A 19046-nucleotide genomic window follows, 5' to 3' on the forward strand; every position below is an offset into this window, starting at 1 on the left:
CCTGGCGGAGGCTGCCGGGCGGCCGCCATGCGATCAGGCAGTGCGCTGACCGGCCCGGCCGGTCGGCCCCTTCTGGGTCCTCCCTTTGCAGCCCGTGCGGGGCCGTCTCGGAGACCCCGCGCCGACGGCTGCTCAAACATCAGGGTGAGTTTCTCACAATGTAGCAATTTCTCTTTAAATCTCTTAACTCTCTCTACCTGCGAGTCGGGGCTGTGACAGGGCGCAAAAGCGAGGGGGGAGTGGGGGTTGGCGGCGAGGGTGTGTGTGGGGGGAGCCGGAGCCGGGGCCGAACCCACCCCCCCGACACTCACACACTCAGCCCCCCAACCGGGGCGCAGCGCCCGCTGCCTCTTTTTTTGCTCGGCGCCCACCACCACCAGCAGCCCCCCCCACCCCCCGCGTCTCTCCCACCATTACCGCTGCCCCGATCCTGCGGGGACCCCCTTTCCCTGGCTCCCCTGCCCAAACCCGGCGCCCGGTGCCTCCCTGGCCCTCCCGCCGGCTGCCGGGGATACAATGGAGCGGCGAAAAAACGAGACCTAACGTTCCACGGGGGGAGGGGCGGGGAGACCCCCCTCCCCCGGCTTCGGCCCCCCTCCTCTCTCCGTACTCCCCGCCTTTCGGGGAAGAAGAGGGCAATGGGGCAGCGGATGGTGATTTCCTGGCCGGAGGCGGCGAACCTTCATCTCCGCTCTCCTTCGTCCCCAACGCCCCCTCCCCAAATCCCTCCCGGGGTGCCGGGGAGAAACGGGGCCTCGGGCTAGCCGGAGAGGGATGGATGTGGAAGGAGGCCACTGGGGTTCCCCCTCCTCACCGCCCCTAAACAATGAAAGGAGTTGACTTGGTCCCCCCACCCCCCAGCGATGAAAGGAGTTGACCCCCTCCCCTGCTAGCTGACTGGTCCTGGAGGGGCCCGTGGCAAGGCGGTGGAGGAGGGAGGTGAGCCTTACCCCTGTCACCTCCCAAGATTTGGGGCGGCCCCCCATCTCCACCCCCTCGGCCTGGGAATGGGAGGCACCAGGCCCAGCCCGGGCACTGCGCTCGGGTGGTGACCTTTAGACAAAGGCAACCCTTTCCCTGGGGTGAGCCGGGACGAGTCGGGCCCGCGGCCTTCCCGGGCCCCTGCGGAGGGCGGCCTGGCCGCGAGCACCGGAGGGAGGGATGGAGGAGGGAGGAGGGATGGAGCCATCTGGTTTTCCCATCCCTCGCTGTCTCTGGGCCACTTCCCGGGGCCCTGTCATGGGCGGCTGCGGGGAGACAAGGGACGAGGGGCTGCCCAGGCCTTGGTCGGCGGCCAGTGGAGAACAGTCCGGGGTGAGGAGCTGCGGGAGGGCTTGGGCTCAGGCGCCCGCGGTGATTGGAAGGCACCGCGGCTCCTTCCTCTCCGCGCCCCTTTGTTTTGCTTTGTGGTTCTGAGCTGCTGAACTTCCCGGGAGGTGGGGTCAGAGGCCGCAGTGTCAGCTCTCCCGGGGAGGCCCGGGTGACAGGTCCCAGTCCGTGGCTGTTCCAGTCTGTGCCCAAGCTCAGGTCTGGACCGGGGCCCCTTTTGTCATCCAGCCCTCCTATAGTGTAATAACAAGCTAGGGATCTACCGACTGTTTACATTACCCTCACACCTCCCTTTCGTGGTTTGTAGAAACACCCAAGATACAAGGCTTGGGATTTAGGATAAGCCCCTTCTGTGCTGCTCTTCACCTGTCCCCTCATCCCTGGGGCAGCATGAGGGGGACTCCGTCAACCTTGACCAACAGAGGTGATGGGAGATGGACTGGTCAGGGATCACCCCTCTTCCCATTGCCTTGTATCCAGTGGGACTTTGGGGGCATGTTTACCTCTTGCACCCTCACCCATAACTCCCTCTTTCCTAGAGGCAGGAAATAACATCTCTATGCAGGAAGTATCATGGTTTGGCTACTGCTAATTGCCTTACTCACTGGTCACAACTGAGGGAGGAAGTAGGGAATGATATTATTCCTATTTTGCTGTTAGTCTCATGAAGACTCAGCGAGGTTAAGTGACTCTTCCAGGACCACACAACCCTTATTCATAACCACCTTAAGTTTCTCCAACTCAAAACTGCTAGCTTCTCTTTTATTCTTCTTTGACTTCAGTTGGCCTGGGTCTTAAGTATAGTTAAAACCTAGAAGGGGCTATCTGAGCCATTTCCCCTGAGGCTGGGGCAGACAGTTGGAGATGTGTGGAGCAGGAGAAGGTGGGTCTGGGCTCAGGCCCAGGAGCAGGCCCCACAGATATCCTGACTGTTCCCTTGAGCTGGCTTGCTGCTACTTAGTCCTGATAGGAGAGACTGGGGTTTGGGGGCCAGAGCCATTACCCTGCTCTGTGATTCTCCAGGGCCTGTCTCCCCTTGGCCTGGGTATCATATCCACTGTCCTGCTCTGTCATCTTAAGACAGGTCATTGAACTTTCTCATCCTTAGTTTCCTCATCTGCAGGTGGGTATAATGATAAGTTCCCTTCACTGACCTTGAGGTGGGTGAAAGTGTTATTCAAACACGTTAGTTTTATTTCTTATTCAGCAGACAGGCCTATGACACCCTGTTAGGGTGGGGTGGAATGGGAGGTGTGTGCTGGACTAGTGTGAATAGCAGAAGGCATCTACTCTGGAGAAACTTCCCATGAGCATGTTGGGGAGGCCGATTATAAATCGGTAAACTGCAAGTAAGCGTCTGTGGCCACCCCTCCATTCCCTAAGTCTCTAAACTGGGACACTACTACTTCTTTGGTGCTTATTGATACTGAGTAAACATGGGATGGGTACTGGTGGAGATGGTCTTTTGGGGGCAGTTCTTCCAGGAAGTTAGCTGAGATAGGTGATCTTGCCATTTTACAGAAAAGGGAACTGAGTCCAGGGAAGCTTGTTCCTTGGCTGAGATGGGACTACAACTTACACTGCAGGGACTTGGGAGCATGCAGCGAGCCTCATATTTACCAGCAGAACTGTGGAGACCCCTCTTCCTCCAGCTCCCCCTCCCCCAGATGTCCTTTCTGTGCCTTCCTGTGATGAGAGGAATAGGTCATAATAATACCTGGGTGGGGGGCCAGGAGGAGAGGCAGGAGGGGACACACAAGTTTTTCTTTACTGTTTTCCTGAAAGTAGGAACTGATTTGTTTGAAGGGGAAGCATGAGTAAGGCCCTAGAGGGACAGGCCCAGGCCCCGCCCCCTCCCTGCTGACTTCCTTCCCAGAGGCCTCTGGGGCCTTCTCCAGTCTTCCCTCAGGAAGTGGGGGGCTTCTCCCCTGCCCCTCCAAGACACTATGGAAGGACCTACTGGGTCAACACCAGGCCTTGGGGCCTGTCCAGAGGTGATGTGGGGTTTTCCTCTTCCTGGGGGCCACCTTTTAGCCTCAGGTCCAGCCATCAGCAGACTTCCTGCCAGCCTTCCCAGCTTCCCAGCTCCCCAGCTCTCTCTTGACTCCTGCTCTCAAGAATGCAGAGGGCTGCCTGGGGGGGGGGGGGAGTTAATTGGAAACAGGAAAGCAGGCATTCCTTTTCAGCCAGCCTGGGCTGGGAAAGCAGCAAGGGGCTGCCTTCTTACCCCCTCCTGCCCCTGCAGGGGAGAGGGGTGGAGGGCATGATGATCTTACCCTGATTTCTTAGGGGTCTTCCCCCTCCCCCACACCAAGCACCCTCCTTCTACTGAGATCAGACATGCCCCCTCCAACTGTTATAGGGTACCCCAGTGTGAATTGGGTTGCCTGTCTGTGGGTCTTCACCCTTGCGCTTACGATTCATTCGTATTATGGACACACTCAAAAGGTTAAATAATGGATTTATTTATAAGGAGAAAGGTAAAGGAATAACCCAGGGAAAGAGGTAGAGAAACATAGGTTAACTGGGATGTCCTACCAGTTCTGCTGACTTGGACTCCACCAGCACACTGAAAACCAATTGAGAGCCAAAACGATCAGCTGTGAACCACCAGGTCCCCCCCCCCAGCCCACACGTCCGGTTTTATCCCAACCTGGCTGCTCAGCTCCGCCCTCACGTCCCGGCATGCTTCTTCTTGGTACTGATGGGATTTGGAGTTCCAGCATCTGGAGTGGGGGCGGAGTCCATGAAACCTGTACCTGTTACACAACCACCCTCAGAATGAATTGCCCCCCAATCCTTCTCCCTTTCCTATCAGAATTTGCCCTCTTCCCCCTAAGGGTACAGGGCCTGCCTGTGTTGGCTCTGTAGCCTCAGATCTGTCATACTAGCGATACCCCTGGGGAAATGTTTGGTTGAGTTGTCCCCAAGGATTGCCTTCTCATTCCTTCCTCAGGATTCTCTTCTGCCTAGGGTACCACCGTCAGAGCCCTGTCCCCGTTGACTGCAGCCTTTGTGTCTGTGACAAGCAAGTTCCCCCAAGGAGAGAATATTTCCAAGGCATTCTAGTTTGGTGACAATTAGTTTTGTGTACAAGTTTGTGGAGGGGGAGCTATTGGCACGAGAGGATGCCTTTGTTTCTTTAATTGTTCCCAGTTAAACTTCTTGAAGACCTACTGTGTGCCAGCACCCTGGGGCTTCCTTCTGATGTTGAGACACCCCACAACCCCCCAATAGGAGGACAGAGAAATGTCGACTTTAGGGCTAGAATAGCCGCTAGGGAATTTGACTGATTCTGCCTGGGTGGTCTGAAAAGGCATCAGGAAGAAGCAACTTCTTTTTCCTCTTTTATTTTTAGGGGATACAGGCACATGAGACAATTTCAGAACACTCGGAACATCTCACCCTTTGGCCACCCTGATGTTCTTGGTCCCCCAGCCGGCCTCACAGGGCTAGCTCCTCACCGCTGCTCTTCCATGCACACACTTTGAGAGACATGTGTCTACCTTTAAACATACTTATTTTGCACGGATGATAGTGTGTTCTTCTCATTTTCTTGCACCTTGCTTCTTTCGCTGCATACCCTGGGAGAGCACTATACATGAGGGTTTCCTGCACCTTGTTCTTGCCTGTGTGGTATTCCGCAGTGTGGGCAAAGCTGTGTTTCTGTAGCTTACATGGATGTGAATATATCCCAGATATTTCTACCTGCAGAACTAAAAGGTGACATGTGTTATTTGGAAATAGATATGCCTGTGGATAAGCTCCTGGGAAGAGGAATTGCTGGATTAGTCTCTTGATCTTTTTAAGGAGGCATTCTTGTAATGCTCTCTTGAAGGCAATCCTTCTCTTGTTGAATTCACCCAATCTCTGTCTCCATGTCTTACCTCTATGACTAGCACTATTTTTCCTAGCATTGTGGCTGGCATCATACAGCACCACACAACAGCCTGGGTTCTGGAAGCCAACAGTCTATTGATTTGAATCCAGGCTCTAGACCTGCTTGCTATGGTCCTCAGTTTTCCTGTTAAATGAATTCACCTCAGAACCTCATTTTGGAAGGTTCTAGTGAGGTGTTCTTTAACATCCACAAAATGCAGAGGCTGTCAGTACCAGTCTTACTGTTCTTTGGTAGCTCATTCTCCTGGGGACAGGAGTGCCCTAATTCTGGGTTGTAAGCCCACTCACTGGTTAACATGGGTGGGAATGCTGACTGTTCCATTTATTGCCACGTGTCCCTGAGCACATGATCTCTTTTCTGGGTCTCAGTTTCTTTGCTGGTAAAATGGGCCATGATGAGACCCCTGGAAGCGTCTCCCAAGTGATGGTCAGATGAGGCGATGCTGTCTCCTGCCCGGCATGCAGTGTACTTTCAGGAACTATCCCCTGAGGTTGCTGTTATTTTCACTATGGTTACTATTCTCCCATGGAACCCATGCTGACTTCTACACTCTGAAAGGTCCCCTTTGTTTTCCCAAAAGGCACACAGGGAACAATGTTGGCATTCTAAGCTGAGAGACCAGAAGCAGAGGGCACAGAGCAAGTCACAGTGGCCTTGCCTAGGTGGCGTGACCCAGGACAGGGCTTCCCTGCTCTGTGCCTCAGTTTCCTTAACCGGAGGAATGAGAATGACAGGACACCCTCTCAGGCGGGCCTAAGGAGGTTCAGTGGAGAACACCTATGGATGATGATAATGAAGAAGGGATCAGTCACCCAAGATTTTATATCTTCCCCTTTTCAGCTGTAGGCAGTCAATGCTATTTTAAACAGCTGGAGGTCCACACCTCTGGACCTTAGTTTCTTTATCTGTGAAAGAACTTACCTCAGGGGTCATTGTGAGGCTTAAATGAATAAAGATTCTAAAGGCTTTTAAGATATGGAGGGTGCATGGTGAAGGTTCATCTTACTGATTATTATTGTTTCCCCTTTTTCTCATGGAAATTTGAAGCAGACACGAAGAGATGAGAGAATAGCGTAATCAACCCCCATGTCCCTGTCCTGGGCTTTGACAATTTTCTGCTCTTCTTTTTTTGTCTCACCCTCCCCCCTCTTACTGTGCAATTTCAGTTTTGCTTTTTTTTTTCCTAGAGTATTTTAAAGTCAATACCAGACACCATACAATTTCAACTACATTGTTAGTATCCATGCTGTTCAGATTTGGGGGATCGAGACTACTTCACCACTACCAGGAAGCCCATGGAGCCTATCTCTTGGGGGGGGGCGAGGGGGGGAGGGTGAAGCAGCAAGGCTCTGGCCAGGTCCTTTCATTGTGTTACCTTTGGGGGAGTGGGTGGGTCCCCTGTCTTGGCCACTGCAGGCTGTGCATGCTGAGGGTTTGGCTGGGTGGCATGGAGGTGACAGTTTGCTGGACTGTCACCTCCCTCATGCCCTTCCAGTGCAGAAGTAAAGAAGGAGATGATTGGTCCATAGAAGGGGGATGGACAGATTGACCCTGGAGGTGAGGGGTGACTGAGCCACCTGCCCCTTCTCGCCTTGTTACATTGGGACCATCCACTTCCCTTCTCTAAGAGCAGGTTAAGCACAGGAGTAATAATAGATGTTTCTTCCCCCAGTTAAATAAGGGCCTGTGTGGAAAAGGGTTTGGCAAGTGCCTGCTCCAGAGTGGCCAGCGGAAGGGAACACTCCTATTGTTTGGCTGTTAGTTATTTCTTCTGTGTGTACTCCCAGGGGTATAACCAAATTCTCTTCCTAGAGTTAAGAATCAGAGGAAGGGTGGACACTCTTGGAGCCCCCAGTCAGGCTGGGCTACCTTTATCACCCCTCTCCCATCCCTCTGTACTTTCCCTTTAAAGTACTTCTTGTACTTGAAGGGACTGGAGTGGATTGCTGACTTTTGGGTGACACCCCCCTGCCCCCCAGCCACCTGTGTCCCAGCCTGGCAGCTTGGGAAGAGAGTGTGTGTGGCGATGCCTGTCTGTGCCTGTGTGACCCTCATTAATGACCCTTGGAATTGGGCGGGGAAGGGGCGCTGTAGCCTGGAGGCCAAGACTGGTCACTCTCCCCAGGACACCCATGGATTGGAGCTCCTAGGGTCCCTTTCCAGAGAGTGCTGCTCTCTCTCCTCCACTGGTGGTACTGGGCAGGCAGGTACTCAGACACTTTGCTGGACTGTCACCTCTCTCCTGTCCAGCTAGACAGGGGCAGGACCCCTCATCCACCCTCGAACACCAAGCCCCCGAGCTAGCTTGTCAGCCTGCCTATCAGGCTCTAGCCACTCTACCCTCATGTGTCTCCCCAAAGTGTGTCCATGAACTTGAACTTGTGTTCACACGTCTGTGTACCGTGAGCTATAATCCACAAGCAGCAAAGGCGCCCGTTTAAGCCTGAATCTCGAGGGATCTTGGCAAACCTGGGCACTGTGGAGCCTGCACCCCTGTCAAGACCCAAATGGTTCCTGCACCTCCTAACCAGCCGACACCTGACACCTGCTCCCAGAAGCAGCCCTGGCTGCTTGTGATGCTGTGGACTGGCATCTCCCTTCCATGTGTTTCCTGGTCTTGGTCTCCCACATGTGCTGGCCACGGGACCAGGCATCTCTGGCAGCATTGTTTTTTGAGATCCAGCCGTGTTGAGAGGCTCAGAGGGCTTTCCTTTGAATCATCAGACAGAGTGGTGGGAGGTTTTACCTTTATGTCAGGAATGAGAAATCTACCTCCTCCTCCCTGTCCTCAAAGTCTCATCATCCTTAGGCCCCTGTTCTTCATCCCTTTTCCAGCTCTCCAGCCCCTGGTCTAGGGACTGCCTCCCTCTTCACCGTCTTGCAGCCCCATGGGGAGATCATAGGTCTCCCTTGATCTTTTGTTCAAGCCTGGCTTTCTTGCTTGACTAAACTTCAGAAGGAGAGGAATGATGTGCTCCTTGTTCTCAGCTCTTTGGGAACAGCAGTTCTATCTGTACTTGTTGACTGACTGACTGACTGACTGACTGACTGACTGACTGACTGACTGACTGACTGACTGATGGACATGTCACAGGGGTGGGGATTGGGGAGCAGAGTGCCAGGGTTTGGAGTACCTATTCTGTTTCTCAAAAAATGTGCTCTACCTGCTTCCCATTTACCAGTGGTGTTTGTTAAAAATGCCTCCCCAAGGCCCCACTCAGACGTGTGTCCTGAGAATCCCCTGAGCCCAGCCAGACTCAGCTGCCCTCATCTGCTCCTTTGGCCTTTCCTTCAAGCCCTGTCTCTGAGCTGTTCTTTTGCTCAGTACGTGCACCTCTCCCAGAGCGGGTGGGTCTGACTGCAGCAGCGAAGCTCCTCTTGCGGGCCCCTTGCCCAGAACAGGCAGCCATGGACCAGCAGGACAGGTCTTCCCACTGCACTTGACCCTTGTCCCGTGAACTGGCCCATCCTGCCCTCTTGCCCTAGAAGCCTCACCTGTAACCTGGACTCTCTCCCAATGCTCCTCAGAGAGGAAATGGTAACCTGTGTGGGAGATCACCCCTGTTGGCTGCCCACTGCTTAGTGGGGAAACTGAGGCTTGATGGAGTTCAGGGGCTGGCCCCCACCGTTCAGCTGGGGGTAAAAGCCAGATACATTGTAGCTGGTCAAATCTACAGGGCTGTCAGTTTTAAGATGTGCTTCCTTTCCAGAGATAGGAAAATGGGGGAAATGTGTTTTGAAGTTGATAAAAAGGCGGGAAAGGCCCACCTCCATCCTTGTTTTCTGACTTCTGTGGCCTTCTGGGCTGTCCATGGTTTGCACACAAGTCTCAAAACTGTTTCTTGAAGGGCAGTTTTTCTTTGTCAGCTGGATGAATGAAATTCCCTCCAGTGTTCAGGCCTTTGCCCTTCCCCAGCCTCCCCCCTCCCCTCCTCTGTTCCGTGTTCTCTTTCAGACCTTTAAGAAATAGGGAGCCATGTTAGCATTTGTCACAGGGGACCCTGAGCCAGTTTCTGGGGGCTAAAGAATCCGCGGTCAGAGGCTATAACAAGATCAACGTTTTCTTGAACTCAAAGAAATGCTACATGTTATATAGTAATGTGACATTCTAACAGGAATAGGAACCTTTATAACATACATATGCACACACATTTCTTTATTTGCTTCTTTATTTGTATAAAAATCTCTTTTCTTCCCATGCGCTTCCTCTTGCTCACGTATTTGATGTGTGTCTGAGATCTGTGCTCTGGCCAGTTGTCTGTGTGTGGATGCTGACTTCTCCGTAGAGGACCCTGCTCTGCTTCTGCTGTTTCTTTTTTGCCCAGCATCATGCTTTCCTGTCCTCCCACCCCTGTGGCTACTTGTCTGTCTTGGCTGTTGCTTCTGGCGATGGTGTGTGGTTTAGGGGCTTCAGTCGTCACAGTTCACTTAGAATTCTACCCAGGGCCAGACCCTTGGATTGTCACCATCTCTGTGTTACAGAGGCAGCAAGAGGGGAAATGACTGGTCCAAGGTCATACAGCTGGTTGCTGACCCATCAGGGCTTTTAATCCAGAACCACACAGTGCCTTCTGTGCCTGCCCTCAGAGCTCTGCCGTAAGGGGTGGGGGATGAGAGATGCTCTAAGAACATACCCAGTCCCCTGCAGGATCTTAGAAATGCCAGCCAAGCTCATGGAAGCCTGGCAGAGGCTTTGCTTCTAGGGTGTGTTGGGGCATCAGGGCAGGCTTCCTGGAGGAGAGGGCTTCTGGGAGCAGTTTTTGAACCCAAAGCCATTCCCAGTAGAGGGAAACCTAGGATGCTTTGCCCAAAAGCCCTTTGAAGCTTTATTGGGGAGGAAGGAGTTGGTACATTGGCGACAATGCTTTGATTTTGTTGTTGGAAGGTAAGAGAAAGGAGTCAGGATAATCCAGGGTCATTGGCCTGAGCGGTGGGCAGATGCAAGTGCTGTTTTTTGGTATCAGTGTTTAGAGGACACAGACCCCAGAGAGTCAAGCCCTGTCTGGGCTGGTGCAGTAGTGCAGAGAGGAGAAAGATGGAGAATGAATGAATGACTTTAGGGTTCAGGAATGAGAGGCTGTGGCCCTGAGTGAGAACTGAACTCCAGTGCTGGGGAGGATAGAGAACCAAGCTAGGTGGCTGCTTGTTTGGTAGTGCCAGAAGCTTCTTTGTCTGAAACAAAGAGAGAGAGGGAGGAGGATCAGGATCAAGTGTGTTCAGCAATCAGCGAAATGGGGAAGGAGGGTTTTCCAGAAAAGTCTTAGTTTAAATGGACTCAAGGTTGGGTTTCCTGGGCTGATGGTGAGGAGTCTTGAGAGAAGCGGAAAAGCCGACTGGCTGGCTGGCAGGGAGGGTCACTGGTAGCCACGAACAGTGGGTGGGTGGGTGGGTGGCTGAATCCATGATGAATGGATGAGTGAGGTGGATGGATGAATAGATGGTTGATGAATGCACGGATGGATGGATGGGTGGATGGAAGGGAGGAAGGCAGAAGTTAAAAAAAAAAATTCCTTGCAACCTCTGCAGCCCCCTGATGCCCTCAGTAAGTCTGTTCCCTCCTGTCCCCTTGGGAAGCCCCACCGGTCTGGTGACCTGACCTGACCTTGTGCCTACCACTTTACCAGGCACCTTCCTGTCAGCCCATCTTTGCCCCAGCTGTACCTGCTCCTTGCACTGATTTCCCTTAGCTCCTTCTCATCTGTCAGGCCTCACTTCCATTTCCCCTTCTCAGGGAAGCCTTCCCTAATCACCCTGGCCAGCTTCCTCCCCTTCATGGGGTTGACTTCCCTGCAGGGAGTCATCCAACACTTTCCTGGGAATAAACCTGTCATGAGGCCCCAAGTGACCTTTCTCAGATTATGAGCAGAGCAGCACCTTGGGTGGGTTTTTTAGGATCTGAGCAGGCTTAGCAAAAGAGAAAGAAGGCTCTAGAAGAGGCAGGAGTGACTGGATTGGGCTCTGTGTAGTTTCCTACAAGTATGGAGGGGAGGAGGAGGAGGGAGTGTGAAGGCAGTTGGAGCTCTGGAGACCAGCACAGACCTGCTTGGAAGGGGGGAAGGGGGGAGGGACGCCTGGCCTGCCTTGCTGCCAGCTGGTGGGGGAGGGGGAGTTTTGGCAGTCCCATCCCTGTTGGGAGAGGTGCCTTTTATCTTCTGCAGGCCAAGGTCTGAAGAGCCTGTGGTAGTTCTTAATTGGGGGGAAGGAGGTCTCAGGTCCTTTTGGGAATCTGCTCTAGAGGCCACAGACCTTTCCCCCAGAGAAATGCATACTTGGCTCAACATCCCAACTTTTGGCCAAGCTTTGGGGTGGGGGTGGGGTTGGTATGACTCTCAAGAGTTTTTCCTCAGATTGTGAGTGACTATAGCAACGATAATAACAGCCAACATGGCCCCAGGCTCTGGTCTAGACCCTTTACAAGTACTGACTCATTTACTCCCTGTAGGACCTTTGGAGGTAGATACGGGGGAACACCCCCATTTTAAGGATGAGGAAAAGGAGGCACAGAGTGGTTAATTGTCTTGGGCACAGTTATGCTGCTGAAGGGCAGAGTGGGGTTTCCCCAGGGCTAGCTGACCCCCAGAGCCCAGGCACTTAGCCATAATACCTGCCTGTTTCCTTATTGAAGACCAAACCTACAATGAGGGGAGCTGAACCCTCCACCCCTTTGACACCACAGTTCAGCTTGGATTTTGCTGTGATTGGAGGGATAGGGAGCCCAGGCTCACCAGGGGCTGTTCCTCCCTCCTCTTTCCCTTTTTACTCTCCCAGTGATTGTGAACTTGGGAGCCATCCTGGCCGTGGGCTTGGTGAGCCAGCAGGACCTGGGCCTGGGTGCAGGGTCAGGCCTTGTGAGCAGCCTCACTTGGAACCAGCTATAGGACTTAGAGCAGGGATCCCCACCTCTTTCAGCCTGATTCCCTATCAGCTTCCTCTGGAAGGTCAAGCAGATGATGTCCGTGTCAGTGAAAGTGCTGCATTTATCGTAGGAGCCAGCATTGTAGGTGTTTTGAAATTAGGAGCATATACTGGGTGGCTCAGGGTGAGGGGACACATCTCAGCAAGACGGCGGTGGTGATTCCCATCCCCGAATAAGCTAAGATTTCTGCAGCAAATAATATTCCTGCTACTGATACATCTGTGATTGTTGATGCTGAAGGGGACATAGAAGGTTAGTCCTTACAAGTCAGCTTTTCCCCCATCCCCACCCCCTTGATGGGGAGGGGAGGGTGATTTTTAGAGGTTGAAATTGCAAATATGGGATCATAGTTCTAGAAAATGCCCCTGGTGGGATTGTGGTGGCGTTTGATTGAGATAACACAGCTCTGGTAATTGGCAGATAATAAGCTCTTTGCAAATGCTGCTGGCTCTTCCTGTGTCGGGTGCTGTTATTGTCACTCACCAGCCATTAGCCTGCACCTACTGCTGCAGCCAGGTCGGGCTGCAGATCAGCACTGTCTCAACTTACGATGTGCACATGAGCTCCTCAGGGAGCTGGTTCAGATGTGGGTTTCCACTCAGTAGGTCTGGGCTCAGCCCCGGGACCCTGCATTTCTAACAAGCTCCCAGATGAGCCTGTCCCTGTTGGAGGTAGGGTGGGTTTGGGGGAAGACATTTGAGAAATGAGGTGTAAAGTGAGTTCTGCAGATGGAATGGAGAAGTTGAATGCTGAAGCTAACACACAGTTCTTTTGTTCTTGGCTAGATTTTGGGGTTACTGACTTCAGAGCAGGACTTTGTTAATTATGATAGAGGTCTTTCTTCTGTCTCCCCCCTCCATCTGGGAGCGCTGTGCCGGGTTTTGGGGTGTGAACTTACTTATCAAGTATGCGTCTTGGACATGGAATTTTCTATGCCTTCCTTTTAAAATTGAACGAATATGTTGGAATGATTTACATACACATCATCAGTGTAGAACCTCATTCTTGTAGTAGCTGAGGGGTCTGTGCTGTCACATATTTATTTATTTATACTGTATGATTAATACAACACATAATAACCTCTTCCTAGTAGAGGGTCTCTTTTTGGATTAGTGTCAGCTTTTGCTAGGGCTCACTGTATGTCTGTGTCATTGCAGATAACACAGAACCTGATCATCCTGTCTGACAATTGAGTTGAAGAGTTGAAGAATTTGGGGACCATTGTCTCCTAAAGAAATAAAATACTAGCTACTTAGGTGATTTTAAATGAACTAATCTAGAGTAAGAAGAAGCCAGGCTAGTACATGTGATTATATGTTCTCTGCCTAAATGCTGGGCCTTTCAACAGGTGCCCAAGATAGAAATTAATCTTTTACAGTCTTTATTAATGGTAAAGTGTTCATGATGTAACCTTGACCATTTTAACCATTTTTAAGTGCAACATTCCATGGCAGGACATTATATTTGCACTGTTGTACATTTTTACATGGATATAATGGGGATATATCTATTCCCAGAATGGACTCGTCATTTCAAACAGGAATTCTATACTATTCAGTGATAAGCCACCTCTGTTCCCCTCTCTCATTGGCTATTAACCTTTACTTTACTTTCTGTTTCTCAGAATTTGCCTATCCTAAGGACCTAAATAAGTGAACTCACAATCTGTACCCTCCTGTGTCTGGCTTACCTTATATCTTCAGGGCTCATCCATGCTGTAGATCAGATAAGCATTTCCTTCCTTTTTTTTTTTTTTTAAAGATTTATTTATTATGGATACAGAACTGGGTACAGGCCAGAGGTGCAGGGATGGTGAGAGGATTCACCACACAGAGAGCAGGGAGCAGAACAGGCAGATAGATGAAGTACACTGCTGAGGGGAGCAGTGGGTGGGCAAGGAGAGGTCTGCCACGCCATGTGGATCACCTCCTGGGCAGGCGGGGATCGAACTCATGCGGAAGTGGCTTTAGCTTCTTAGTGCAGTGCTTTAACCCCATGCACCACCAGGGAGGGCCTGCATTTCCTTCCTTTTTAAGGCTGAATGATACTGCACAGTCTGGATATACCCCATTTTGTGATTCTCCATTTTCGTAAATGTTGGTCAAATGGACATCAGGGTATATGTATCTGTCTGAGTCCCTGCTTTCAGTCCTTTTGGGTATATACCTAGGAGTGGAATTGTTGGATCAGAGGGTCATTCTTTGTTAAGTTTCCACAGATCCATTTATTCCCACAAAAGCAGCTTCATTTCCCATTCCCATCAACAATGCACCAAGATTCCAATTTCATCACGTCCTTGTCAGCAGTTGTTGACAAGCCTTTTTTCCACCCTAAGTTTTCAGAACCTGGTGTGTATTTTCACACTCACAGCACATCTCAGCTGATTTCAAGTGCCCAGCTTGAGGCTGCTGAGTGACAACTCCAGTTTATACCATTGATGTTTGCTGTCATTATCCATGTGGCGAGGTTGAAATCTCCCATCTTGCTACTTGTTTTCTCTTTATCTCTGATGTTCTTTTTTCCTCATTTCCTGCCTCCTTGAGATTAATTGAGCATTTTAGCATTTTGTCTTATCTCCACTATTAGCTGTTCACACCACCTCTTTGTTGTTCTAGAGTTCCCACTCTGCTGAGTGAGCTGGGAGCCAAGGAGGCTGTGAGCTGGAGAAGCGACCCCACCTGCCATTTTTGTATCCATATCTTACATCCTTGTGCAGGAGGGTTTCTACTGGCCAGATTCCTGGAAGAGGAATTGCTAAAGCATAGGGAAGTATGCATTTAGATCTTGGTAGACCCTGCCAAAAAGGCATTCCAGAGAGGCCATTCTGTTCTTACCTCTTGCAAACAGCAGCCAGGATTTATTGAGTGGCTGCTCAGTGCCAGGCCTGTGCTAGATTCTAGAGACTTTGGCGACAAAAAGCCCATCTTGCTGCTTAAAAAGCTCTGTCCTCGAGGCCCAGGCAGCTTCAGGAGCCACCTCTGAAGACAGGGAAGGTTCCAGGTTTCAGAAGGAGAGGCAAGATGACACTGAGGAGACCGTAGCTTATCCTGGGTGGTATAATAAGCTGCTGCATCAGCTGGGCCAATTGTCTGGGTCAGACAAGCCATATGTGGGATCTCTATCCATGTGGGTCACTTTGGGGTGTAGATGGGGAGTAAAATTCTAGCACTTTTCTGGCAGGGTTTGTTTGGGAGGATTTTGGCAGAAGGCACTGGGTGGGAGGGATCAGCATTGGGAACCGGTCAACCTGACCCAGAGCTGACTGGATCCAAGTATGGACATTGTTTAAGGCTTGTGTCAGATCATCTAGGGCTCAGAGCCCCAGTGTCCTGCATCCCCAGGCAAGCTACTCCAGACCCCTGTTAAAAGGGGAGCAGTAACAACAGAAGCCGTCTCCCAGAGGCAAGATGGGGGTTCAGTCCAGGAGATAAAGGGGGCAGGGGGCTCGTCACCTTGTAAGACTCGGTAACGGTTACCTTCTAATATTACTGCTGCCGTTTTAATTGCCAACATTATTACTCATTTAAGGGCCCGGGGGCAGCTGCCAGATTCCTCCTCATCCCCACCAAGTGTTCAGACCCCTGAGAAATGAGGTCATTTGCTCTGGGTCATAAAACTGCAGAGCTGGGATTGGAAGCCCCAGTTTGTGTGACCCAGAGTTCATGGTCTTCCCTGTTCTGTACCTTTGGGGAGCTTGCACACAGAGACTCTTCCTCTGCTGGAACAGCCAGCCAGTAAGACACTATCAAAGTAACCCCACCAACATCCACAATGATAATGACAACTTACCCGTCATGACTCGGGCAGCAAGACCTGACCTGAAGCCAGGTTATTTATAGTCTTTATGGTGCTGCAAGTGCGGATTGGTGGGTCTGGCTGCTGGAATGTTCGTGTTTGGTTTCACACACCTCAGAGCCTGCCAGGTGTGTATTACAGGCATCTGCCCACCTCGTTGCCTTGCAGGGTCTTTTAAAAACAAACAAACAAACCACATTTTAGAACAATCTCACCTCAAGGGGGTTTGCATAAAGGATTAGAGAGAGACCTTTACAGATATAAATTCCATCTCCCCCCTTACCCATCCCACGTTGCTTGTTGCAACTGCTTGGCAACCTCTAGATTGTGTTTACTACTCAGCTTCTTCACTCACCACTGGGCGACTCTGAGTGAACGGCTGAGGCTCACGTGGATGGGATCCGAGAGCCAGCAGCGGGCTGTGAGCCTTCTGGAACCGGGAGTCTGTGTGGGGCAGACTCTAGCATGAGAGAGGAAGGGGGAGTGTGGTGATGGACTGGGGGGTCCTGCCTGGAGACAGGACATTTGTGATGGGGCCAGTGCAGGGTCATGGGCATCTGGGAGACACTGGGCCCCATACATGGTCAGATTGAGGGAGATTTTTTGGGAAAGATTTTTATTTACTAATAATACTAGAACCGGGATGTAGGCCAGAGGTACAGGGAGGTGAGAAGAGTCAGGAGAGACAGAGTGGAGAGCAGAGCAGGTGAATACCGAAACACACTGCTGAGGGGAGCAGCGGGAGACAGAAGAGGTCCACTGCGCCCAGTGGTCACTCCCTGCCCAGGGATGGAAATTGTGCCGCAGTGGCTGTTGGTAGCTTCATTAGTACTGAGACTTTAACCCTGCACCACTAGTAAGGCTCTAGGTCAGGGAGGTTCCCCCCCCCTTACTTATAAGTTGTCTTCAGCACTTAGCAACTGCTGATCCACCATCTATTTATATTCATTTTGTATGTGACTATACATAGAAACATGTGCATGTTACATTTTATTTTGTCTCAATATTTTATAACCTCTGCATAAAAAATTCCACATATAACAATGCTATTTTAACAAGTATAACTATAATTTATAAGGTACATTAAGTTTTTATTTAATAACTAAATTAAATGCATATAAATTAAATGTAGCTATAAATCAAAGACATGTAAATGACATCTTGGCAAATACATAGTACAGATGGTCCCAGATATAGAATGGTTTGACATAACAATTTTTCAACTTTAAGGTGGTGGGAAAGCTGTAGAAATCATAGGCTGCATTGTGCATTGTGATCTTTTCCTGGGCGGGTCATTTTCCGGACTGGGCTCTGTTGGTGCTGGACAGCTCCCGGTTAGCCTCCCCATCGTGCGATCGCCAGGTGGCGGGCCGCATACTGCTCAGGTTCTCCTCCTCCCGTGAGGCTACAGTCGTGGGTACCCACCAGCCAGCAGCATTTCCATCCCTGCTTTACCATCCTTAATCCAGCATGTGCTCGCCTGTGTACCTGAGTGAGGAGAGCCCACGAGAGTGCAGGTTCTTTGCTGTCAGCACAGTTGTCAGTAAACCAGTTCAACTGAAGCTTTAGTATAAGAGTCTGTTGTGTTCCATGCTTTGCCCCAAGCATAGGCTCACATGAGTGTTCTGAGTGTTTCAGGTCAGCGAGGCTCAACTCTGATGCTGAGCGCTAAATCCATGTTGAATTTAGGGTAATTTCAGTGTGGGATGGGTTTATTGGGTTTCTTTTTGAGATGGATGATATTTATTGTTTTATATTTCAGCAACAAGTGACAGAGCAAGGGGGCAGATTGGTGGGTGCGCACAGAGAGATAAACAGTGTTTTTACCTTTTGTCAAAGCGGGTGCTATGCACTTCTCTAAACCAAAGACTAAGAACCCCCTAAATAACCTCTGGGCAACAACCCCGCCGCCCCAACTCCTCTGCTGGGGAAACAGCATAGGCCCCATGGAAGACTCTACCACATTGGGTACTCCTGTGCATGCATGTGTGGGCATTACCTCTCCTGGCCCCTGACCTCATTTAAATAGGCTTCTGAATTTGAGTGTTTGCTGCATATGGGAAGGATTGAAGCATTACTGAAGGTTAGAACACTCAGAGCAAATCCACTCACCTCCCCTCCCCACTCCTACACCTCTCTGATATTTCTTCGCATGCCCGCCACCAACCTAACAATCTAGGAGCCAACCTAGGCACATACCTACCTCAGGGCCTTTGCACATACTGCTCCCTCACACAGTTGCTAAGCTCGCTCACTTCATACCGGTCTCCGCTGCATTGTCATGCATGTTGATCTCCCTATCTGAAGATGGAAACCCTGATCTGATTATCATGCTCTGATCTGATTATCATCTCCCAGCCACTTACCACCAGCCAGTATTCCAGTGAAGATCTGGTTTACATGGTTTGCTCCTTTTGTGAGACTTTAGTTACATGAATGGTCTCCCTAGAACGGGGGCATACAGGTACTCACTAAATACGTGTTGAGTGGATGAATCAGAATGTTGAGTGTTGTTCTTTTCCTGCCCAGGGAGGAGGCAGTTGCTTCTGACCAGCATTTGGGGAAGATGAATTGTGCAAGGCTGTAGTCTTAGAAGGGCAAGAAGGGATGAGGTAGAAGGGACAGACACCAGAACTGGAAATCTGTAGTTGGAATTCTGTATGGGGGAACGCCAGCTTTTTTTTTAACCTCCCGACTTAGTAGCATACCTGGATCTTACCTCTTATGAACTTCCCCTCCTGGGGCACCACTGAATATGGGGTTGTGGGTGGGTTCTCCCTTAGGTCTGATTTTCCATGTGTATGTATTTCTGCTTTTTTTTTTTTTTTTTTAAGGATAAAGATTTCTAAGTGTTTTTGTTTGATTTGTTATGGTACAGTATAAAGGTATTCATGCTTCTGAAATCAACACTTTATATACAGGAAATCCTTCCAACTCAGCACATTTCACATTTGTAGTTTTGTGTTTTCCTTTTAAAAAAGATTTATTGGGCCCTCCCTGGTGGCTCAGCGGGTTAAAGCACAGCACTGAGAATCTAAAGCTGCTTCCGCATGAGTTCGATTCCCGCCTGCCCCGGAGGTGACCACATGGCGCAGCAGACCTCTC

General features: G+C 50.7%; 1 protein-coding gene across 1 annotated transcript in view; it reads left to right on the plus strand.

The window, feature by feature from the left end:
- Positions 1-95: 95 nt before the first annotated feature.
- GLTSCR1 (glioma tumor suppressor candidate region gene 1) overlaps positions 96-19046 on the plus strand; it is a 63747-nt gene continuing 44796 nt past the window's right edge. The window contains exon 1 of the mRNA XM_012733492.1: positions 96-144. The gene's annotated coding sequence lies outside the window, so the exon portion shown is untranslated. The remainder of the gene's footprint in view (positions 145-19046) is intronic.

This window comes from Condylura cristata, unplaced genomic scaffold, assembly GCF_000260355.1.
Source record: "Condylura cristata isolate star-nosed mole 26May11 unplaced genomic scaffold, ConCri1.0 scaffold00041, whole genome shotgun sequence".
Lineage (NCBI taxonomy): Eukaryota > Metazoa > Chordata > Mammalia > Eulipotyphla > Talpidae > Condylura > Condylura cristata.